Below are 21810 nucleotides of genomic sequence, written 5' to 3' on the forward strand. Positions count from 1 at the left end.
TTCTCAAACAAGAAGGCCAAAATTTGTGCCAAGAAATAGGTGTTCTTTGGAAAATCGTGATTTGACAAAGTTATGTGCTCAGTCCTCTGATTCCTGGTCAGGCCGAGATGTGACTGCATGAGAATAGTAGTTAAAAATTCAGTACTGGAAAGTCCTATGCCAAGAAGGTACCCTGGCAGCCTCCTGCCACCCACTTTACCATGGGAGCACGTCACTGGCATGTACTTTATCACATGTCACTGGCATCTGGCTTTCCACATATCTGAGGGCCTGGTCAAGGTGGCCATCATTTCATAGCTCTCCTGTAAAAAAGGCCATGAACCCCATCAGACAAGTTAGAGCAAATATTGCCCTGGAAATGAGTGGAGCAGTGGAGACTCGCATCATCGCAGAACTGCCAAGTGGTGATCTAGTGTCTATTCTTCCTCCAGAAACAAGAAACTCAGTGTCTCTAAGACAGCCAGATTGCTCATTGCTAATCATTATTCAAAATTTAGTTTCTTATTTAATTGCTTGTTAAATTTTTGGTTACATATTTATGAATGCCTAAATATTTAGTTTTCCTTGTTTTATTACTTTTATTAAAAAGGCGCCATACCATATGTTGTCTCAGTAAATAACATATGGGATTATTTTGATGAACAGAAGTTCTTTATTGTAGCATATTTAATTTTTTCAGTCTTTTCCCTTATGGTTTGTATTTATTTGTATCTTGTTTAGCTATCTTTCCTTAGAAAGTTTTAGTCATTGCTTCAGGTAGTGCTGGATTAGGTCATTGCAATAATTTACTTGTTAATATTGTATAGTATAAAATTTTAACTGAGTGAGTTGAATAAAGTAATCCTGAGAATTTTCAAGGTAAAATACTAAGAAATATTTTATTACTCTTTTCTGTTACTTTAAAAAAACAACTGTCCTTAATTGTGTTTTACTTAATATATTTTTTAATAGCCTTGACTAGAATCTGAGGCAAACCTTGAAAGCACGGTAATTTAAAGCAAGATGGGATTAACTTAGGGATATTGGAAAGACTTTATAGTCCATTATGAAAATTAGTAAGCATAGAGTCTAAGACAAGTAATTCATATTTATATAAAGACTAATATTTTATTTTTCATCATTGAACATTTTAAATTTGTATATACAACAGAGAATTGGAAGATAATATTAAGAGAAAGAAAGAAAGAAGGAAGGAAGGAAGGAAGGAAGGAAGGAAGGAAGGAAGGAAGGAAGGAAGGAAGGAAGGAAGAAAGGAAGGAAGGAAGGAAGGAAGGAAGAAAAAATAACCATTGAGGATAGTTAAAATATCTGGACAGTAGTCCTAACTGATTTATGTCATTCCAAAAGAATACTGTATTAGAAATCTGCCTGTTCTAACTCTAGAAATGTGATTTTCTTAATCTGGGATATTTGCATATAGACCAAATAACTCTTCTGGGGTAGCTTAAAGGGATTTGTAGGTATATATTTGCAATCTTAGTACTGATGAACATTTCTTGAAAATATATTTCTTAATTTAATTTTTTTGCCCTGCTTTGCTACGCAAGTATTCTATTTGACTCTTCAGCATCTACCATTTCAATTAAGCAAGTTGAATTTTTACCGCTCATGAAGCAACCATGTCAGGAGAATCACAGGATCAGATATACAAATGCATAAGCAGTGAGGGGAGGGGAGTTCAATCGAGTACATCAATTATAATGGTGGTTAAACAAATATATATATATATGATCAAATTTCAAAGAACTGTATACCAAAATAAAAAAGCCTGCATGTAAAAAATGTTGAAATCTGAATAATATCTGTAATTTAGTTAATAGTATCATACCAATGTCAGTTTCCCCATTTTGATAATTGTACTATGGTTAGGTAACTATTAACATTCGGGAAGCTGAGTGAAGAGTACAAGAGCTCTCTGTAAAATCTACTTCTAAGTCCTCAAAAGGAGCTTGCCCACAGCGTTGAACTCCTATCGGTCGCACAGGACCCTGTTTAGCATTGTTCTGAGCACAGAGGAGGCAACGCTGAGAGACTGAGGCACACAAGGAGGGTAGACAGGCAATTAGGTAGTACCTGCCTAACAAAGCTTCTACGGCAGTCTTCCCTAAATGAGTGAGTTCATGATACTGGAGGACTACCTTATGGGCTACCTGTTCTGGGACATAGACCCTATGATCTGGGAGTATCCACCAGCCTTCCTTCGTTCTCTTGCCCTCTTCTTGCTGGGCCCATTCCTCTTCCTGAGGAGTGTACTTTGGAGGTTCAGGTAATTCGGGGGCCAACATGATCCGTGACGGTGCCACTTGTTCTTTAGCAGCCAGCTTGGCTGCGGCATCAGCACGTTGGTTTCCTTCTGACACTGAGTCTTTCCCTTTCTGGTGACCTTTGCAATGGATGACGGCTATTTCCTTGGGCTCTGAGACTGCTTCTAGTAACTTTAAAATCTCATTCTGATTTTTGATTCCTTTTCCTCCGGCCATCAAGAGCCCCCTTTCCTTATATATGGCCCCATGGACATGCAGTGTAGCAAAGGCATAGCGCGAGTCAGTGTAGATGTTGGCACACTTATTCTTACTGAGTTCTAGGGCTCTTACTAGGGCCCAAAGTTCTTCCCTCTGTGCTGACCATCCTTCAGGCAGGGCCTGTGCCTCAATTGTCTCAAAGTTTGATACTACTGCATATCCAGCTCGTCTTTTTCCTTCATCTAAGAAGCTGCTGCCATCTGTGAACAATACCAAGTCCGGGTTTGGCAGGGGCCTATCCGTTAGATCTGGCAGGCTGGAGTAAACCTCCTCTAGGACTTCCAGGCAATCATGCTCAGGGGCTCCCTCAGCAACAGGTAGAAAGGTGGCAGGATTAAGAGTTCTTACTGCTTCTAATCTTTCCCGTGGATTCTTGCTTAACAGGCCTTGGTATTGAGTCATTCGAGCATGAGTCAGCCAGTGCTTCCCCTTAGCTTCCATCCGGGTGACCACAGCATGAGGTACTTTTACATTTAAGTTTTGTCCTAAGGTAAGCTTATCCACTTCCTTGATTAATAATGCCGTGGCTGCAAGGGCCCTGAGACATGGGGGCCACCTGGAGGCAACTGGGTCAATCCACTTGGAGAGATAGGCTACTGGTCTTTGCCAGGGTCCAAACTCCTGGGTTAGAACTCCCAGGGCTACCCCGCTGTTCTCATGAACAAAAAGATTAAAGTCTTGTGTCACATCTGGTAGCCCTAGTGCCGGGGCCTCAGTGAGCTTTGCCTTTATGGTGACGAAGGCTTTCTCCTGTTCGGGACCCCAGTCAATGGGTGCCTTATCTTCTCCTCTTAAACTTCATAGAGAGGTTTAGCCAGGTCTGAAACCCTGGGATCCAAATTTGACAGAATCCTGCCACTCCCAGGAATTCCCAAATCTGCCGCCAGGTGCTAGGGACGGGATGGCACATACTGACTGCTTCCTTTCAGTCCCTAGCCTTCATTTTCCTTGGGTGATCTGCAAGCCTAGATACTTGACTTCTTTCTGACAAATCTGTGCTTTTTTCTTAGACACCCGATAACCTGTTTCAGTTAACAGTCTCAGAAGGGCTCGTGTTCCCTCCCAGCACTGAGCTCGTGTGGAGTTAGCCAGTAGGAGGTCGTCTACATACTGGAGTAGAACACACCCCAAGTCCTGTCCTGGGAACTTAGACAGATCAGATGCTAGTGCTCCACTAAAAAGAGTAGGGGGGTTCTTGAACCCTTGTGGCAGTCTGGTCCAGGTGAACTGCTCCTTGGCCCCTGTAGTTGGGTTTTCCCATTCGAAAGCAAAGAGATGCTGACTGGAAGGAGCTAATCTAAGGCAGAAAAAGGCATCTTTCAGATCTAGGCATGTAAATCATTCTGCTTCTGATGAAATGAGTCCAAAAGAGTGTAGGGGTTCGGCAGTGCTGAATGCAAGGTTATAAGAGCCTCATTAACAGCCCGTAGATCCTGCACTGGGTGGTAGTCTTTAGTCCCAGACTTTTTGACAGGCAAGAGAGGCGTGTTCCATGGAGACCTGCATCGTTTAACAAGTCCCCACTGGAGCAGCCGGTCTAAGTGGACCTGGATTCCTAGGCGTGCTTCCCTTGGAATTGGATATTGGAGGATTTTAACAGGCTGTGCCCCAGGCTTTAACTTGATTAGCACTGGGGCGTGGTCCTTAGCCAGGCCTGGAGGATTCCCTTCTGCCCAGGTCAGCGGGAATTACTTCTCTAATTCAGGTTCTAATGGTGAGGCCTTTGACTGGGGGCTGTAAAGTCTCCATTCTTCCTCCCTCAGCACTGCTAAGGACAGGATCATTGGGGAGGTCTCCTCACCTAGGCTAAGCTGTGCTGAGCCATCTGGAGCAAAAGTGATTTCTGCCCCCATTTTGGCTAAAAGGTCTCTACCCATTAGAGGCACTGGACAGTCTGGCAAGTACAGGAATTCATGAATTACTTGATGACCGCCAAGTTGGCATTGGCGAGGGCGGCAGAATGGTCTACGGGTCTGGTCCCCAGTAGCTCCAATAATGGTGACCTCCTTTCCTGAGAGGCACTACTTTCTGTGTGACTACTGAGTGCTCAGCTCCCGTATCAACCATAAAGTCCACAGTCTAGCCCCCAATTTTCATTCTGACCATGGGCTTGTGGGGGCCTAGCTAAAGTGAACCCGGTCTGTCTTAGTCGGAATCAGCCATTGCTAGCCCATTGAGAACTGGTTCAGGTGGCTCTGGTTGATAGCAACTGGGCGGAAAAGGGGGCCCAGTCTTTTTACTTTGCTGTTTGGGACATTCATTTTTCCAGTATCCTGTTTCCTTACAATAGGCACACTGGTCTCGTCTCAGGCTCGCTCTTCCTTTTCCCCCTGGTCTGTATCCTTGCTGATCTGTCTGGGAGCCTGAGCCTCTAAAAGCCACTGCTATTATATTGGCCCTTCTTTGTATTCTCTTTTCTTCCTCCTCCCTTGCTGCACTGTCTCGATTGATGAAAACCTTGTTAGCTATCTCTAGAAGTTCAGTAGCATTCTTTCCTGCAAACCCTTCCAGTTTCTGTAATTTTCTCCTGATGTCAGGCTGGGCTTGGCCTACAAAAACGGCATTTACCATGGTTTGATTTTCTGGGGCCTCAGGTCTAAAAGGGATGTAGATCCGGTATGCCTCACATAGTCTCTCATAGAAAGCTGCTGGACTTTCGTCAGGCTTCTGGAAAACCTCAGAAATTTTAGCCATATTGGTGGGCTTTTTGGCTCCGGCCCTGACCCCCTGGAGGAAGGCCAGCCGATATCTTTCTAGCCTGGCCCTTCCGTCTTCTGAGTTCGGGTTCTAATCGGATTCCTCATCTGGGAAGGCCTTCCTGGCTCATCTGTCTGTATCTAATATTCCTGCCGGGGCCTGGGTCTGGAGCCACTTCCGAGCCTCTGTTACTAGTCTCCTGTGCTCCTCAGCGTTAAAGAAAGTGAAAAGGAGCTGCTTGCAGTCCACCCAGGTGGGCTTCTGGATCTGGAAGATGGTTTCTAAGAGGTCTATCATAGCCTGAGGTTTTTCAGAATAAGCTGGGGTGTGATGCTTCCAATTCAAGATGTCACTGTTGTAAAGGGCTGATAATAATAGACTGGCCTTCCCTCCTGCAAGGTCCCATCTTTGCCAACTACTTTGGCACCCTGAATCTCCCTTAGAGGCATCTGACGTGCTGGTTGTGGCCTGGGCCCTTGATCGGCTGAATGCAAACGCTGCCCAACTGGCTCTGGAGAGCCTGGTTGAGGAGAGACGAAGGGGGCGATGTTTCTGGACCTTTCAGACCAGCTGGGGAAGCACTTGGTGCTGCCTGTGGCACATATGGAGATGGTAAAACTAGCGGGACTTCCTCAAGAGATCCTGGCAGAACAAGGGCTTGGGTTCCCTTCTGAGAGATCTGTTTCTTTTCTCCTACTACTAAAACCTTACAGAACCGGACCCAAGGCGGCAAGGTTTGAGCAATTCCTAACCAGCTGTCTATGTAAGGGAACTGATCTGGGTGTTCGGGGTCTATCATGACTACATTCCAGACTGCCCTGACCAGTCCTACATCTAAAGAGCCTTTCAGGGGCCAGCTGACCCCAAAGGCTGGCCATTCTAATTCACAGAATTTCCTCAGTGTTTTGGGGTTCATTTTAATACCATAGTCCTCAATAAAACCCTTTTCAAAATTTTCCAACATGCAATTGAGAACAGTGGGTTTACTTTGTCCCAAACCCATGATGATCAAGAGACAGACAAGGGTGCAGGGAAATTTACTAAAAGCCTGGAGGGTCTCCTTAAAGAAAAGATCCTTAATCAGCACAGGCAGGGGCAGGGCGGGTAAAATCTCTCCTCCCTGCAGAGCTGTGAGCCCCGACCCTGAAAGTCCCAGCCAGCCAAAAGAGACAAGAAAAGCTGCAAATACCTTTAAATCTACCCCAGAATTCCAAAATTTCAACCTAACATAGCAAAATCACAGAGCAAACCAAAGCCCTTAGTACACAAACATAGACAGAAATTTTTATCAACTATCCCTGTGATAGAGAGCAAACTAACTCAACAGCGCTGCTTGAGACTTTTGCAGACCATCACGGGTTCAACCTTCAATAAATCAAACGTTTTAACCAGATGAGCAAACAGAAAATCAAAGTAGCTTTAGCTTTCACACAGACCAGTTAATCAGCAGATAATTATGCCAAGACAGACAAACATCCGTACTCACACTCTCTCAGACTAGCCCAGACTGGAGCTGAGCAGATAATGCCCAACTCCCCAGATGGGCATGGGGGCACTCTCAGCACCCAAGCCCCACAACAGAATTCTCGGCCAACGTCTCAGTGAGAACCTACCGGAGGAGTTAAGACTGCGTCCAGCCCCCCTTCTTGGTAGCAAATTGGCTAGTCCCACACACAAACAAACAGAAGAGTGAACCCATAATTCCTTAATGGAATCTGAATTCACTCACCTCCGGAGTCCTGATTCCTGATTTACCTGACGAAGTCCTATGACTTCCGGGGAGGTGATCAAGCTCCCCCTTCCACTCACTTGGAGTGGGCCTGACTGACTGGGGACCTTACCTTACCGATTCTGTCGACAGGTCCAGAGGTGTCCGTCCACTTTCTCCAGATGCCAGACGGGTCCTGGGCTGAGGTCTGGGAGCGCCTGGAGTCCCGTCCCGTCCCCGCCCCCGCCCCTGGTTCAATTCTGCTAAAATCAGCAGCGTGTGCCTTCTGGAGGCCTGTCCCATGCCCCCAGGCCCCAAACCCCATCCACTCACCAGAGGTAAGAGACAAATGCGGTTAGTTTCCTGGTTCAGGGAACCAAATGTTTCAGAAGACCAAAGAAATACCAAGCACGCTTCCTAGAGAAAGGGAGGGACTCAGTTTATTAACACTAGTGGACTCCGGGAATAATTTCCAAATCAGAGTGAAGAAACACGCAGAGGGCTTCACTTTTTGTAACTTTCTGGGGTCTTCGTCTTGCAGATATGGTTCCGCCCCCTTTCGTGGGCTTACAGGAAGGCCCCCAGGTGTTGGGGATCCCCAGGCCATATCTGATAATCTGTCCTGGGGCCAGCGATAACGAACCTCCCCCTGTCCCCGCCCAGGGCAGTGCACTGTTCACAGTTTTTATGGCCTGACACGCCTTGCAAGACCAGTTTCCTTCTCACTTTGGCAGAAACAGCTACAATCTGCTCATCTCCCAAATGAGGATAATCACCTCTGCCTTTCATCCCTCATGGACTGCTGTGATGATTGAATGAGATAATGGAAGGGACATAATTTCGAAAAGGAGAGGTATTTAGTCTCTGAAAGGCTCAGTGAATATTTTTGCATAAAAACTGCCTCAATTTTGTACTCAAAGGGTGTTCTTTTCTGTATAATCTCTCCCAAGGTGCTGAACTGGTTCTGAAGCACTGTAATAACCAGTCACATGGACTTGCAATGATCTCAAATTGATTTTCTCTTTTACCCCCTTATTTTTATTGTTGACACTGTGGACAAAAAGGGGCTACATGCTAACCTAACTCAGAGAAGGCCTGAAAACTCATAGACCTAAAATAACCACAAAGGATGGTCTGAAATTAAACTTTTTAAATAAAAAAGCAGTTTATAGTGGGTAGTCATGTCCTAGGCCAGTATCTTCCCTGACAAAGATCAACTTTGATCATTACTGAGCATATTGTCTTTTTGTAACTTAGTTTTTTCTGTAGCCCTCGGGGCACAACAAATGGCACTAGGGTGCAGACCAGAAATTCCCTCATTGTCATTGTTATCATGTTAATTTCACTGTTAACTGTTCTATCTCCACCTTTGTAAAAGAAGCATGTGTCCATCATTTTACTTTTTTATCCAATTTCAGAGGTTTCCCTGCTTTCCTTTCTCCCACCTCCCTAATCTATCACCAATGGATTTCACCTAACCTACTTATGTCTCCTCCTTTGATGGTAATTTATAAAAAATAGATGGAAAAAAACACCATTCTCTGGAGCACTATCTCAATACTTTGAGATTCTGCTTCCTGGCAATTGTCGACAGTTTGGCTCAAATAAACTCACAAAAATTATTTACAAATTTGAATGTGTGTTGGTTTTTCTTTTATGTTATGGTGCACAATTGAGTGCAAGAATGTGCCTCACACAATATGACTATATTAAGATAATTCATATAAAGAGATTAGTACAGTGCCTGGCACATAGTAAGTGCTCAGTAAATGTTCATTGCTGTGAATGAATGATGAATTCGACCACATAAAGGTTTAAGAGAAATCTGGCTCTGAACAAAGACAACAAGCTTGTGGGGGTGGGAAACATTGGTGGCAGCTCAGTAGGTAGTGGATTTCACCATAACTCATAACTCACTTTGGGGGTGGGGTCTCGGTGGGAATGGAGAGAGGGACGGAGTATGTGCCTTTGAGATGAGATAAATGGGGACCAGAAAATTTACAAAATCAATCCATCTGGACTTGGCTTGGTAGCTCTGTGGGCTGGAGAGTCGTTTAGATATGCAGAGGTTGTGGTCCAATCCCCAGTCAGGGCACATCCAAGAATGCCTAATGTGGAACCAGGTTCTAAAAATGTCGAACCGCATGGTAAAGGATGCGGATAGCATCCACGGCACCAACCCTCAATATCTGTTGGAGAAGATCATTTGGACTCGAATCTATGAGTCCAAGTACTGGAAAGAGGAGTGCTTTGGACTGATGGCTGAACTGGTAGTCGATAAAGCAATGGAGTTAAGGTTTGTGGGTGGCAACCTAAGGCCAATTCCCTTTCTGTTTTTGACCTTGAAGTTGCTGCAGATTCAACTGGAGGATAGCATTGCTGAGTTTATAAAAAATGAAGACTTCAAATACGTTTGCATGTTGGGAGTATTTTACATGAGACTGACAGGCACTGCAATTGATTACTACAAATTCTTGGAGCCTCTGAACAATGACTATAGAAAAATTAAGAGCCAGAACCGAAATGAGGAGTTTGAACTGATGCAGGTAGACTAATTCATTGATGAATTTCTGCACAGTGAGAAAGTCTGCGATATTATTCTGCCCCAGCTACAGAAACGCTATGTGCTAGAGAAAATTGACCAATTGGCACCTCGGGTTAGTGCTCTAGAACAGGACATGGATGAGACATGAGTGAAGAGGATGAGAAGTTGCAGAGGTGTCAGGGGCAGAAATAGAATATTGGGGACAAGCTACAATTATAAGAAATATTAATCATGCTCTGTTAACCATGATGGTGCTGTTCTGATTAGAGAAAGCACATTCTAACCTGGCTGAGAGTTGTACACCCTAGGACATAGGAGCTAACATTGGAATGCAGTCTATCCTCCTTTCCTGAGAACTGCCTATCACTATGGAAAGATTTACAACCTCATAGCGGAAACAGTCTAGTCCTGGAGGCACCAGCTCTTTATCACCCTCAGCCCCTATTGCCTATTATCTGGTCCCGGAGCGCAAGGAGGCACCCAGAGGCACCCGCCCTCTGTGACACCCACCCCAGCCCGCATGACTTGTAACCTGTAATGATTATATTGTGCCTACTTCCCCATGCCTGTAATTCCTACTTTCCCAGGTAACCTTTGCCCTTCTACCCAATATAAGCAGCTAGCTTATGGGGAGAGGTGAAGCAAATTTTTGTGGATGACCTACTGCTCTCCCATACTGCCAGCATTATTGGAATGAACACTCATGTATGATTCAACCCTGTCTCTGCTTAATTGGATGAATTAGTGATAAGCAGCCAGGACCCCTTGGTTGTTGGTTATGGAGGCTACCATCACCTGATCACCACTGGAGAAGCTACCGAGACTTGGACAAGCCCCGTCATTCTCCCACACTGTGCTACAGGAGAAGTAAGAGCTGGTCTCCTGGAAGGCTGAGTAGGTTTCCCAAGAGGAGGAGCCCCTCCCTTCACTGCCTAGAGAGGCATCAGAGCAAGAGTCCAAGACCTCACAGATCCCCTTAGTCACAGACACAGGGGCCACTCAAAATTTCCAGAAAATCTACAAAAAGCCACAAGAAGAACTGGAGAGAAAAGGAGTAATGGAATCAGATTGGGGTTAGTCCAAATGGCCTGCAGATATGAAGTCATCTCTCTGTGTGGAAGGATTAAGATCTACTCCTGAGGCAGCTATGAGAATACTTTAGGGTTTTTTTTTCCCTAAAAGAATCCACATTTTTTTCTTATTAAACGAAAGAGGTACTGGAAAAAAATGTCCATTGCTGTTTCTCTTTACTTTCTTCCACTTCCTTGATTTTCTCTTTCTTAATTGAAAAAGGGTGTTTTCCGGTTCTCAACATAATAAAAGCCATATATGACAAAACTACAGCCAACATCATACTCAATGGGCAAAAACTAAAACCATTTCCCTTAAGAACAGGAAAAAGACAGGGATGCCCACTCTCACCACTCCTGTTCGACATAGTACTGGAAGTACTAGCCATTGTGATCAGACAAGAAGAAGAAATAAAAGGCATCCAAATTGGAAAAGAAGAAGTAAAACTATCCTTATTTGCAGAAGACATGATACTGTACAAAGAAAACACTAAAGACTCCATCAAAAAATTATTAGACTTAATAAATTAATTCGACAATGTAGCAGGATACAAAATTAATGCCAAGAAATCTATGGCATTTCTATACACCAATAGTGAACTTACAGAAAGAGAGACTGAAAAAGCAATCCCATTCACCATCGCACCAAAATAATTAAGATACCTGGGAGTAAACTTAACTAAGGAGGTAAAAGACCTATACAAGGAAAATTACAGGACACTGAAAAAAGAGATAGAGGAAGACATAAACAGTTGGAAGAACATAGCATGTTCATGGATTGGTAGAATCAACATCATTAAAATGTCCATACTACCCAAAGCAATGTATAGATTCAATGCACTCCCCATTAAAATACCAACGGCATATTTCACAGACCTAGAACGAACTTTCCAAAAATTCATCTGGAATAAAAAAAGACCCCAAATAGCCACAGCAATCCTGAGAAAGAAGAATAAAGTTGGAGGGATTACAATACCAGATATCAAGCTATATTACAAAGCCACTGTTCTCAAAACTGCCTGGTCCTGGCACAAGAACAGACATATAGACCAATGGAACAGAACAGAGAACCCAGAAATCAACCAAAGCCATTATGCTCAATTAATATTTGACAAAGAAGGCAATAGTATACAATGGAGTCAGGATAGTCTCTTCAATAAATGGTGTTGGGAAAATTGGACAGACACATGCAAAAAAATGAAACTAGACCACCAACTTACACCATACACAAAAATAAACTCAAAGTGGATAAAAGACTGAAACGTAAGATGGAAAACCATAAAGATCTTAGAAGAATCCATAAGCAGCAAAATATCAGACATATGTTGTAGCAATATCTTTACCGACACAGCTTCCAGGGCAATGGAAACTAAAAAGAAAATAAACAAATGGGACTACATCAAAATAAAAAGCTTTTGCTCAGCAAAAGAAACCATCAACAAAACAACAAGAAAGCCCACTGCATGGGAGAACATATTTGCCAATGTTATATCCAACAAGGGCCTAATCTCTAAAATTTATAGGGAACCCATACATCTTAACAAAAGAAAGATAAATGATCCAATCAAAAAACAGGCAAAGGACCAAAGTCAATAATCATGTGAGAGATGCAAATCAAAACGACAATGAGATACCATCTCACACCTGTCAGAATGGCTATCATCAATAAAACAACAAAAGACAAGTGCTTGCAAGGATGTGGAGAAAAAGGAACCCTCGTGCACTGCTGGTGGGAATGCAGACTGGTGCAGCCACTGTGGAGAACAGTATGAAGTTTCCTCAAAAAGTTAAAAATGGAACTCCCATTTGACCCAGAAATCCCACTTCTAGGACTATATCCCCAGAAATCAGAAACACCAATCAGAAAGGACATATACACACCTATGTTCATAGCAGCACAATTTACAATAGCTAAGATTTGGAAATAGCCTAAGTGCCCATCAGCAGATGAGTGGATTAAAAAACGGTGGTACATCTACACAATGGAATACTACGCTGCAGTAAAAAAGCAAGAATGCTTACCCTTTGCAACATCATGGAGAGACCTAGATAGCATTATGCTAAGTGAAATAAGCCAGTCAGAGAAAGATAAATATCACATGATCTCACTCATATGTGGAATATAATGAACAACATAAACTGGTGAACAAAAATAGAGCCAGAGACAGAGGAGCATCGAACAGCCTGTCAAACGTCAGAGGGAAAGCAGTGGAAGGGGCGGGTAAGAGATCAACCAAAGGACTGGTATGCATGCATATAAACATAACCAATGGACACAGATACCAGGGGGTTGAGAGCATGTGCTGGGGGGTGGGGGTGGCCAGGGAGAGGTCAATGGGGCGGGGGCGGGAAAGGAGACATATGTCAATAAAGAATTTTTTTTAAAAAGAAAAGAAAAAGGGTTTTTTCTTTTTCAGAACCAAAAGTTTGTTGCATTCCACCTTTATTTGTACCCTAAATCTTTCTGTCCACGAAATTATCTGGGTGAGGGGCCTTCCTTTCTTGCCCTACCTTCTGTTCCACCAGGAACCCATATAGTCAAACAGATGGAAAGTCTAATCCACATCTGCAATGGGGATACTAATCCCTCCCCAGAGGCCCCACAGGACTGCACTGACCTCTCCCTAGGCTGCCAGAAGGATAAACTAAGATATGGTAGTGTGGGGCACTGAGTGCAAAGTCAGTAAGGACAAAATGTGACAGAAGTAGGCAATGCAGCTATTCAACCAGAGTATGGCGCTCTGTTCTCTTCCTCTCATTTGATCAAAATTGTTTTGGGACCAGTATTTCTGTTTTTCCCTTTATGTTCTACAATTTCATTGACATCTTCTAAAATAATTACTATGGACAGCTTCCTTTGAAGACATTTTTCTTCAGTGAAATCCTGGGGCCAACAATGTAAGCTTTCTTTCTGGGCCTCCTTTTCCCAGTGGCTCTTTAACTGTGGTTTATGTCTGGTGTCTTTCCCATGTAAGTAAAGGGCCTTTGCTATTATAAAACAGGAAGGCATCTCACTCCAGGGACCACCTGAGTGACGTATAACATGGTACAGATTCCTTGGGTGGTACTTTTCCAACAATCTGTGTTTCTAGATGCAGATGCACAGCCCCTAGTACCTCTCCACAACACAGGCAACGGTACATGGAGAAACATGAACTGCTTTCCAGATATTCATTTCCTGGGTGGGGCCATCATGGGCACAGAGCCTGTCCTCAAACCACCACTTTCAGCTGCTACAGGTCATCTGCAACTGTCTCAACAAGTTTTCTAGTGTTTTAAATTAAATGTCTGTGTGGAATTCTGACTTGGCAGAAAGCAAACAAATAGAATACTGCTCGTTTTTTTTATGGAACTTGGTGTCTCAAACCTCCGGCACATTAAGTGATGGCACTTGTTTGATATAGACACTTAGATATTTTATTTAACAAACACTTAGAGCACTTACTCTGAGCAGGAACTGTTCTGGATGCTTTCCAGTCATGAGTCATCCACTGAATCTGAGTTACCCTAATCCTGGAGAGGGGAGCCCAGTGATACTTGATTGGAAAATAATGACAACTTTATGAGGAAGCCCCGAGGCTCAGAGTAGAGAAGTCATCAGTGGTGGCACATCTGACTCCAGATTCCATGCTCTTAGCCATTGTCAAAGGGCACCTGGGAGGCACCTAGAGATCAGACCCCAAGAGCTACCACAGGGAAGCCTCATCTTGGCATCTACCAAGACCTGCAGATGTGGACAAAGTCTGCCTATGAAAGGCACCCAGTAAATGCTTGTGGAATGCACTAGGACATCTGCCATTATCCTAGGCATGGAGGAATGTTGAAGTATAGAAGGTCCAAGCTAAAAGGACCTTTAGATATCATCTAATTCATTTCTGCCAATTATAGATGGAAAGATGGAGGCCTGACACAGGAAGGGACTTGCCCATAGACATTTATTATGTGCAAGACACTTATTATGTGCAAGGGACTTACTCTTCCAGAGCTCATAGTCATAGAACCAAGGACAAACACTAAGCAGGACTTAAATGATAAAGCTATAATGCTCAATGATTAAATGTTACACTTGCAGACAAAGTTGAAAGATAAACCTCTAGATAATAAAGTGTATCATCCCCAAGACGAAATCTGGCCCCTGGGGCTGCAGTGGATAGAACACAAAGCAAACACTGATTTAAAGATGGTGAAGTGCATGTTGGTGGGAATTCAGATCGGTGCAGCCACTATGGAAAACATTATGGAAGTTCCTAAAAAAAAAAAAAAATGGAACTGCCTTATGACCCAACAATTCGACTTCTGGAACTAGCTAGAGCTCCGAAGAAACCCAAAACATTAAATCAAAGAATATATGTACCCTTATATTCATTGCAGTGTTATTCACAATAGCCAAAGCATGGAAGCAACCCACTTGCCCATCAATAGACAAATGGATAAAAGAAGCTTGTGGCATATATATACAATGGAATATTTACTCGGCCATAAAAAGGAGTAACATCTCATCATTTGTGATAGCATGGATGGATCAAGAGGTTATTACGTTAAGTGAAATAAGTCAATCAGAGAAAGACAAATACTGTGTGATTTCACTTTTATGTGAATTCTAAAGAACAAAATAAATGAAAAAACAAAACAGAAATTGACTCATAGATACAGAGAACAGACTGATGGTTGCTAAAGGAAAGGGTGGTTGGTGTTAGGGTGAAAAGGTGAAGGGATTGAGAAATACAGATTGGTAGTTACAAAATAGCCATGGGGAGGTAAAGTACAGCATAAGAAATATAGTCATTAATATTATAATAACTGTGTATGGTGTCAGGGGAAAACTTTGTAAAGTATATGATTGATTGTCTAAACACTATGTTATACACTTGAAATTAATACAAAATAACATTGAAAGTAAACTGTGATAGAAAAATGAAATTTAAAAAGAGTCAAAAAAAGAAAATTAAAAAAAAGAAATTTAAGATGGTGAGCCCAGCTGGCATGGCTCAGTGGTTGAGTGTTAATCTATGAACCAGAAGGTCAGTGTTAATCTATGAACCAGAAGGTCATGGTTCAGTTCCTGGTCAGGGCACATGCCCGGGTTGCAGGCTCAATCCCCAGTGTGGGGCATGCAGGAGGCAGCCGATCAATGATTCTCTCTCATCATTAATGATTCTCTCTCTCTCCCTTCCTTTCTGAAATCAATAAAAAGTTTAAAAAGATGGTAAAGTGCACAAACTATAGTGTGCTCTTGTTTGTACTGAATCCACATATGTGAAAGAACAGAAAGAAAAATACATTTACCCATACATAGGCTTGCTTGGAAATAAGAAGTGCACCCAAAACTGAAAAATTACCAGAATATAGATAACAGGCAGGAGCTACAGAGAGACTACGGAACATTCTACCACAGAAAGGTGGTGGAATTATGTCTTTTTCTTACTTTTGTTTTTATGTTTACTGTCCACATTTTACATAATTAGCATGTATACATTTATGATGGAAAAGTAAGTTTTGTCCTTAAAATAGTCTTTGTAAATAGTAAAAGAAAGAAAAAAAAAAGGAAGAAAAGGAAAGAATCATGATCAGATTTACTGGGTCATAAACTTATCTCTGTTACCACTCCCTGCTGGCCTTGGCATTAGCCCTTCTCTTCTCTGGGTCTCCTTTTCTTCCTTTATAGAAGGCAAGGACACTGGGCCATCTTACAGCAAGCTTCTGGTGGTCATATCCTGAGGACAGGTCATTTGGGTGTGGGTGAGGGAGCATTTTAAAGGGGGTTTGTCCTGCCTTTAGGCAGGAGATTCAAATGTGATTTGTTTTGTTGCCATAATTTTTGTAATGATTGATTTTGTTACTAGTTTTATTGTTGTTTTCCCTCAATGTCACTGGAGGTCCAGCTAGAACTTCTGCTCTAATACTGACCTTCTCTCCAAGCCTGGAGCCTTGGACTGTACAAGCCACCAGAAATCCCAAAGCCTCTAGAATTCTTTTATTTAATCACTAGAGGCCCAGTGCATGATTGAATCATGCATGTGTAGGATCCTTTACACGCTTTCGCTTTCGATCGCGGGGGAGCTGGGTGCCTGTCCGCTGGTGCACCAGGCCTTTCGGAAGCCTCCAGCTCGGCGGAGGCTTCCAAAAGGCCTGGTGCCGGAGCAGACAGGCACCCAGCTCCCCTGCTTTTTTTTTTTTTATCTGAAGGAGCTTTATTCATTTTTATAATGATTTTATGAATGTCTGAGTATTTTTTTTTAATTTCTTTATTGATTAAGGTATCACATATTTGTCCTCGTCCCCCCATTCCCATCCCACACCCCTCCCCACACATGCCCCCACCCCCCTGTTGTCCTTAACTGCCGGTTAGGCTCATATGCCTGCACACAAGTCCTTTGGTTGATTTCCCCCTTTACCCCCACCCTTCTCTACCCTCCCCCCGAGGCCCGACAGTCTGATCCATGCCTCCTTGTTTCTGGGTCTGTTCTTGTTCATCAGTCTATGTTGTTCATTATTTCCCCTAGATGAGTGAGATCATGTGCTATTAGAAATACACTTATAAGAACCGAAAATGAGACAAGCAATAATGGTTATGGTGACAGGCAAATGAATCAGTGTGCAGTGAGTTTCTTTCTGGGCCAACAGTTCTTTTGAGACCCAATTTCAATGTCCAACAGTTCCTTATGTGTACATGTCAGCACTGACATTTCAGTTCTGGATGGTGGACAAATGGTGGTAATGCAGGTCCGACTCTGTCTGGTTTGGTCCTGGGCAATCTGCAGTGATGCTCTCTGTTCATGTCGAGGTTGAAGTCTCGTGATGACTGGTGCCATGGATCTGTCTCTCACCCAGTGGGGCGAACTGAGCCCGCCCTGGAGAAGAAACCCGGGTTCCAAAAGATATGTGATCAGTGCTGGGGCCCCGCCAGCAGGCGAGGGGATCCCAAGGCAGGTGCTGGGCATGGAGGCCATGGGGGCATAGGCTACCAAGGAGACAAAACTGAACCTCACGTCACCCTGCTTGGCCCTGGAGGATGGCTGGTTAGCCAGAGACGGGTAAGATTTCTCAAGGAAGGAACAACCTAAGACAGGCACAGTTGCAGAGGGGCCATCAGGAGAGAATTTGGGGATCAACAGAGGTGGGGCACAGACCCTCACCCCCCCCCAACATCGCAGGGGCCTGAATCCTAGCCCCTTCTGAGGGAGGTCTCCTGCCCCCATGGCTGCTTCATGCTTCCCATGCCCAGCTCAGATCAGGACCCAGGTGACCGACAGAGACTTGGCTGACAGCAGCTGCCCTCTCACTCCAACAAGAATTGTTTGAGTTGTCTTGTACCCATGGTGTGGGGAAGTGGGTTTATGATATCTAAATCCAGCCTACCACCAGGAATGCTCAGGACCTACTCAAGAAGGCAAATAATCCCTTCCACCAATATTTACAGGGTAAAACAAGATTATTGTTAGAGTAATAAATTTGACAGTAAAATAGTAGTGAAGTTTTCAGGCAAATTTAAATTGGCTAGTTGAAACAAGCGAATATTCTAGAAAAATTAATTGTACTGGACAAAAAGGTGTCAACTAAAATTTTTATTGGTACTTCATCTCATGATAAAATTGTGCACCATATAATGAACCTAAAACAGTAATATTATAGTGCAAAAAATTAAAATTTAAAAGCCATCAAGACTACATTATAAAATTTCAAAAGCCTCCTAACATTTAAATCAAAAAAGGAGGGTATAGTAGAGGAATATCATGTAAGTAAATTACATCTAGAAAATTAATACTTTAGAAAATTAATTGTAAGGCTAAAAGCAAGACACCCATGAAAAACACACAAGGTGACAAAACAAGCAAGAGGAAAATCATTTGGGCAAAAATTGAAAAAGGATCCCCAGTCAAATTTATAGAAAATATTCCTTTATTAACTTTTGGTCGAGAATATGTTTGTATATTTTCAGAAAACAACTCCGAGACCATGTGGATTCCAGCAAGAGAGGAATCGACAGGACTACTCCAGCCATGAAGACAGAAGAGAAGCAGTCCAGAGACGGAAGACGCTGATGTGGCTTTCCCATACTAGCAGTTAGCAGCTGTGCTCCCCCGCTTTTGATAGTCCGCGGAGGGACGTGAGCTTGCTGCCCCAGAGGCCCTTCTGTTCCACAGCACAGCCATGGCGCAGACGCTGAGCTCGCACCGCCACTGGCAACACGAGCTCAGCGTCCCGCTGGCCCAATCGGCTACCCGGGCCACCCCAAGTCCCGCCCCCTGTGCCTCCCGTTGGCCCAATCGTGGGCATAGCGGAGTGATGGTAATTTACATATTACCATTTTATTAGGTAGGATGGAGTAAGTTGGTCTTTCTTGTGGACCTCATCAACCCCAACAATTCTCTAGAATCACAAATATCTCCCAAATAGAAGAACCCCCAAATCCACATGAAAGTTAAAGTTAACAAACAAAATTGCCTTTCACCTTCCCTTCCTTCCTTTCTTCTTTTCCTTTTTTTCCCCTATTTTTTTTCAAGAAAACATTTTCTTTCATTTCCATCATACAAGCAATACATTATCATTGTAGAGCAATTAGAAAAAAAGATTTGAGTTTATATGTATGGGGTAATAATATGCAGCTATTGAAGGGCATGCATACTTTTTAAGCTTAGGTAAATCTATATGTATTGGCATAGAACTATGCCCATGACATATTGTTTAGTGAAAAAAAGCAAGTTACAGCACAGTGTATAGAGTGTGATCCCATTTGTATTAAAATATACATACATATCTTTATATGTGTGTACAAATGTCTGGAAAAATATATGTCCACAACAGTCCTCTCTTGAGAATGGAGTGGTGATATGGAAAGTGTCTATATATTTCTGTCTGGTTTGAATTTTTACAGTTACTAATTATGTAAAATGTGGACAGTAAACATAAAAACATTTTTTTAATCTAAGAAAGTAAAAAAATAAATGCAGCAAAAGAACTAGTATGAATATTTTACATTGAAATGAAAAGAAATATCAATTGGGCAAAAGAAAAAACTCATGTATAATCCTTACTTCTCCTTCCCTGACTTGAGGCAATCACTGTGAATATTTTGTTGCATAGCCCAATCTATTTTGTAAACATGTAATGCATATATTACTTTTATTTACATAAAGGGATTAACTTATGCATGCTATTTTCATTTAACCTGCTTTTCTCACCTAATAATATAGCATGGACATCTTTCCAAATCAATGAGAATACATTTTTTGAAAATCATTTTAAATGGTTTTCTATTTAGTTGTTTTCTTTTTATGTCCCCCCCTTTAAAAAAAAAAAGCTACTGTCAACATCCCTGGGCAGTTAAATCTTTGCACACTTATAGTATTATATCCTTAGGATAAATTACTAAAAATGAAACTTCTGTATACCGGGATGTGCAATGTTTGCTAAGGATTTTAATCTATGACATCAAATTGCCTTCTGGAAAGGCCTTGCCAATGCTCCCTCCCTCAGCAGTGTGTGGGCCAATCTGGTCTTCACATCATCTATCCCCTCCATGAGTTAGTTCCACTCTGAAAATTTTGTTCCTTTGGTAGTTGAAAAAAATATATAATCTCTATGTCGTTTTAATGATTACTATTAGGGCTGGGCATTTCTTACTGTTTCTCTGTCACCTGTTTGTCTTTTGATGAGTTGCTTGTTCATGTATTTTTCCAATATTCCCACTGGGATGTTTCTATTGATTTGTAAAAGCTCCTAATATGTTAAGGATATTAATCACTGTCTTTCATATATGTCATTTTGCTAAGTATGTTATTTAGTTTGTAACTTTGTCTATGATTTTTTTAAATCTTCATCTGAAGATATGTTTTTATTGATTTGAGAGAGGGGAAGAGAGAGAAAGAGAGAGAGAGAGAGAGAAAGAGAGAGAGAGAGAGAGAGAGAGAGAGAGAGAGAGAGAGAGAGAGAGAGAGAGAGAGAGAAACATTGATCAGTTGTCTTCCATCCAGGACCAAACCTGAAAACTAGTATATACCCTGATCAGAAATCAAACCTGCCACCTTTTGGTGAATGGGTCTACACTCCATACAACTGAGCCACCCAACCAGGGCTATGATTTTTTAATGCACAAAAGTTTTTAAACTTTGAAATAAATGTATCAATCTTTTCCTTTATAGTGTCTGTGTTTGGTGTTATATTTAGAATAGCTGCCCACTCCAAGACTATATAAATATTTACCAATACTTTCATCTAGTGTGACATTAAACTCTTCAGTCCATCTGGATGTTACTTGAATGTATGAAGTGAAATGGAGGTTTAAATGTCCTTTTTTGAAATGGCTAGCTAATTGTCCCACCACCCATCCTGGCAGTTTCTCCACCTGTTTATTGGGAATGCTATCTTTATCACATCTACTGAACATCTCTTGCACATGGGTATGTGGCAGGAATTTCTCTCCTTTGTTATTTGTTCAAGACTAGAAGTTCAGAGTCGGCTTTTGGGTTTCTCCAGAGCCTTTTGTATCACATTGGCCATAAGTACAAAGGAGGCGAAGAGGCAGATACAGGAGATAGGCTTTGAGGGGAGTGGATGTGCAGCCATACACCGAGAAATGACCTTTTCTAGATATAACTCAGCTCGGACCACTTCCAGACCTCCAAAGTACCAGCCACTGTCCTGTAAACCCCCAAAACCCACCTTTGGAATCAAAACTCCCTCCCTTCAGAGTCAAAACTCTTTCTGTTGGCTGGCACTGGTGGCCTCTGGGTGGCACTGTAGAGCCATTCTGTGCTGTATGGCGGTTGCATGCTAGAAGAAGCCATTTCAGGGTTCTCTGGGAACCCTGGGGTTCTAATAGCCTGGGCAAAGGGATGCAGGAAGAGGCCACCAGCTTGGCTTCCTCACTGTCCTTGGTACAGAACTACATTCTGTTTCTTAAAAAATGTAAGCATGGCCAAGTCTTCAGGAGCAAGGCCATTATGAAGGCACAACAGCCAAGGCTCTATAAATCACCCCAGTGGAAGCAGTACTGACAGTTCTCTGGCCAGTTTGCCTGTGTGCTGACCTTGAGGACCAGGCAAGATAGGGGAAGGACAGGGGCTGGAACTATGTAGGATTAGTAGGGACACCAGCAGATGCTCATTGAGATGCTCCTGGAAATACCTAGATCTTCCCAGTTTTGAGCTACTTTACAAGGCCTTTCACAGTCAGGGACTCCTTTAGGGAAGGAAGCTCCAGACAAAATCATCTCCACCTTTTAAAAGTCCAAGGACAGAGCTTGGTATGCAGCTCAAGAAATGTTTG

At 42.6% G+C, this 21810-nt stretch overlaps 1 pseudogene; it reads left to right on the plus strand.

Moving 5' to 3' along the window:
• Nucleotides 1-9059: 9059 nt before the first annotated feature.
• Nucleotides 9060-10612, plus strand: LOC103301708 (pre-mRNA-splicing factor 38A-like; annotated as a pseudogene).
• Nucleotides 10613-21810: the final 11198 nt, after the last annotated feature.

Source organism: Eptesicus fuscus, chromosome 1 (genome assembly GCF_027574615.1).
Source record: "Eptesicus fuscus isolate TK198812 chromosome 1, DD_ASM_mEF_20220401, whole genome shotgun sequence".
Taxonomy (NCBI): Eukaryota; Metazoa; Chordata; class Mammalia; order Chiroptera; family Vespertilionidae; genus Eptesicus; species Eptesicus fuscus.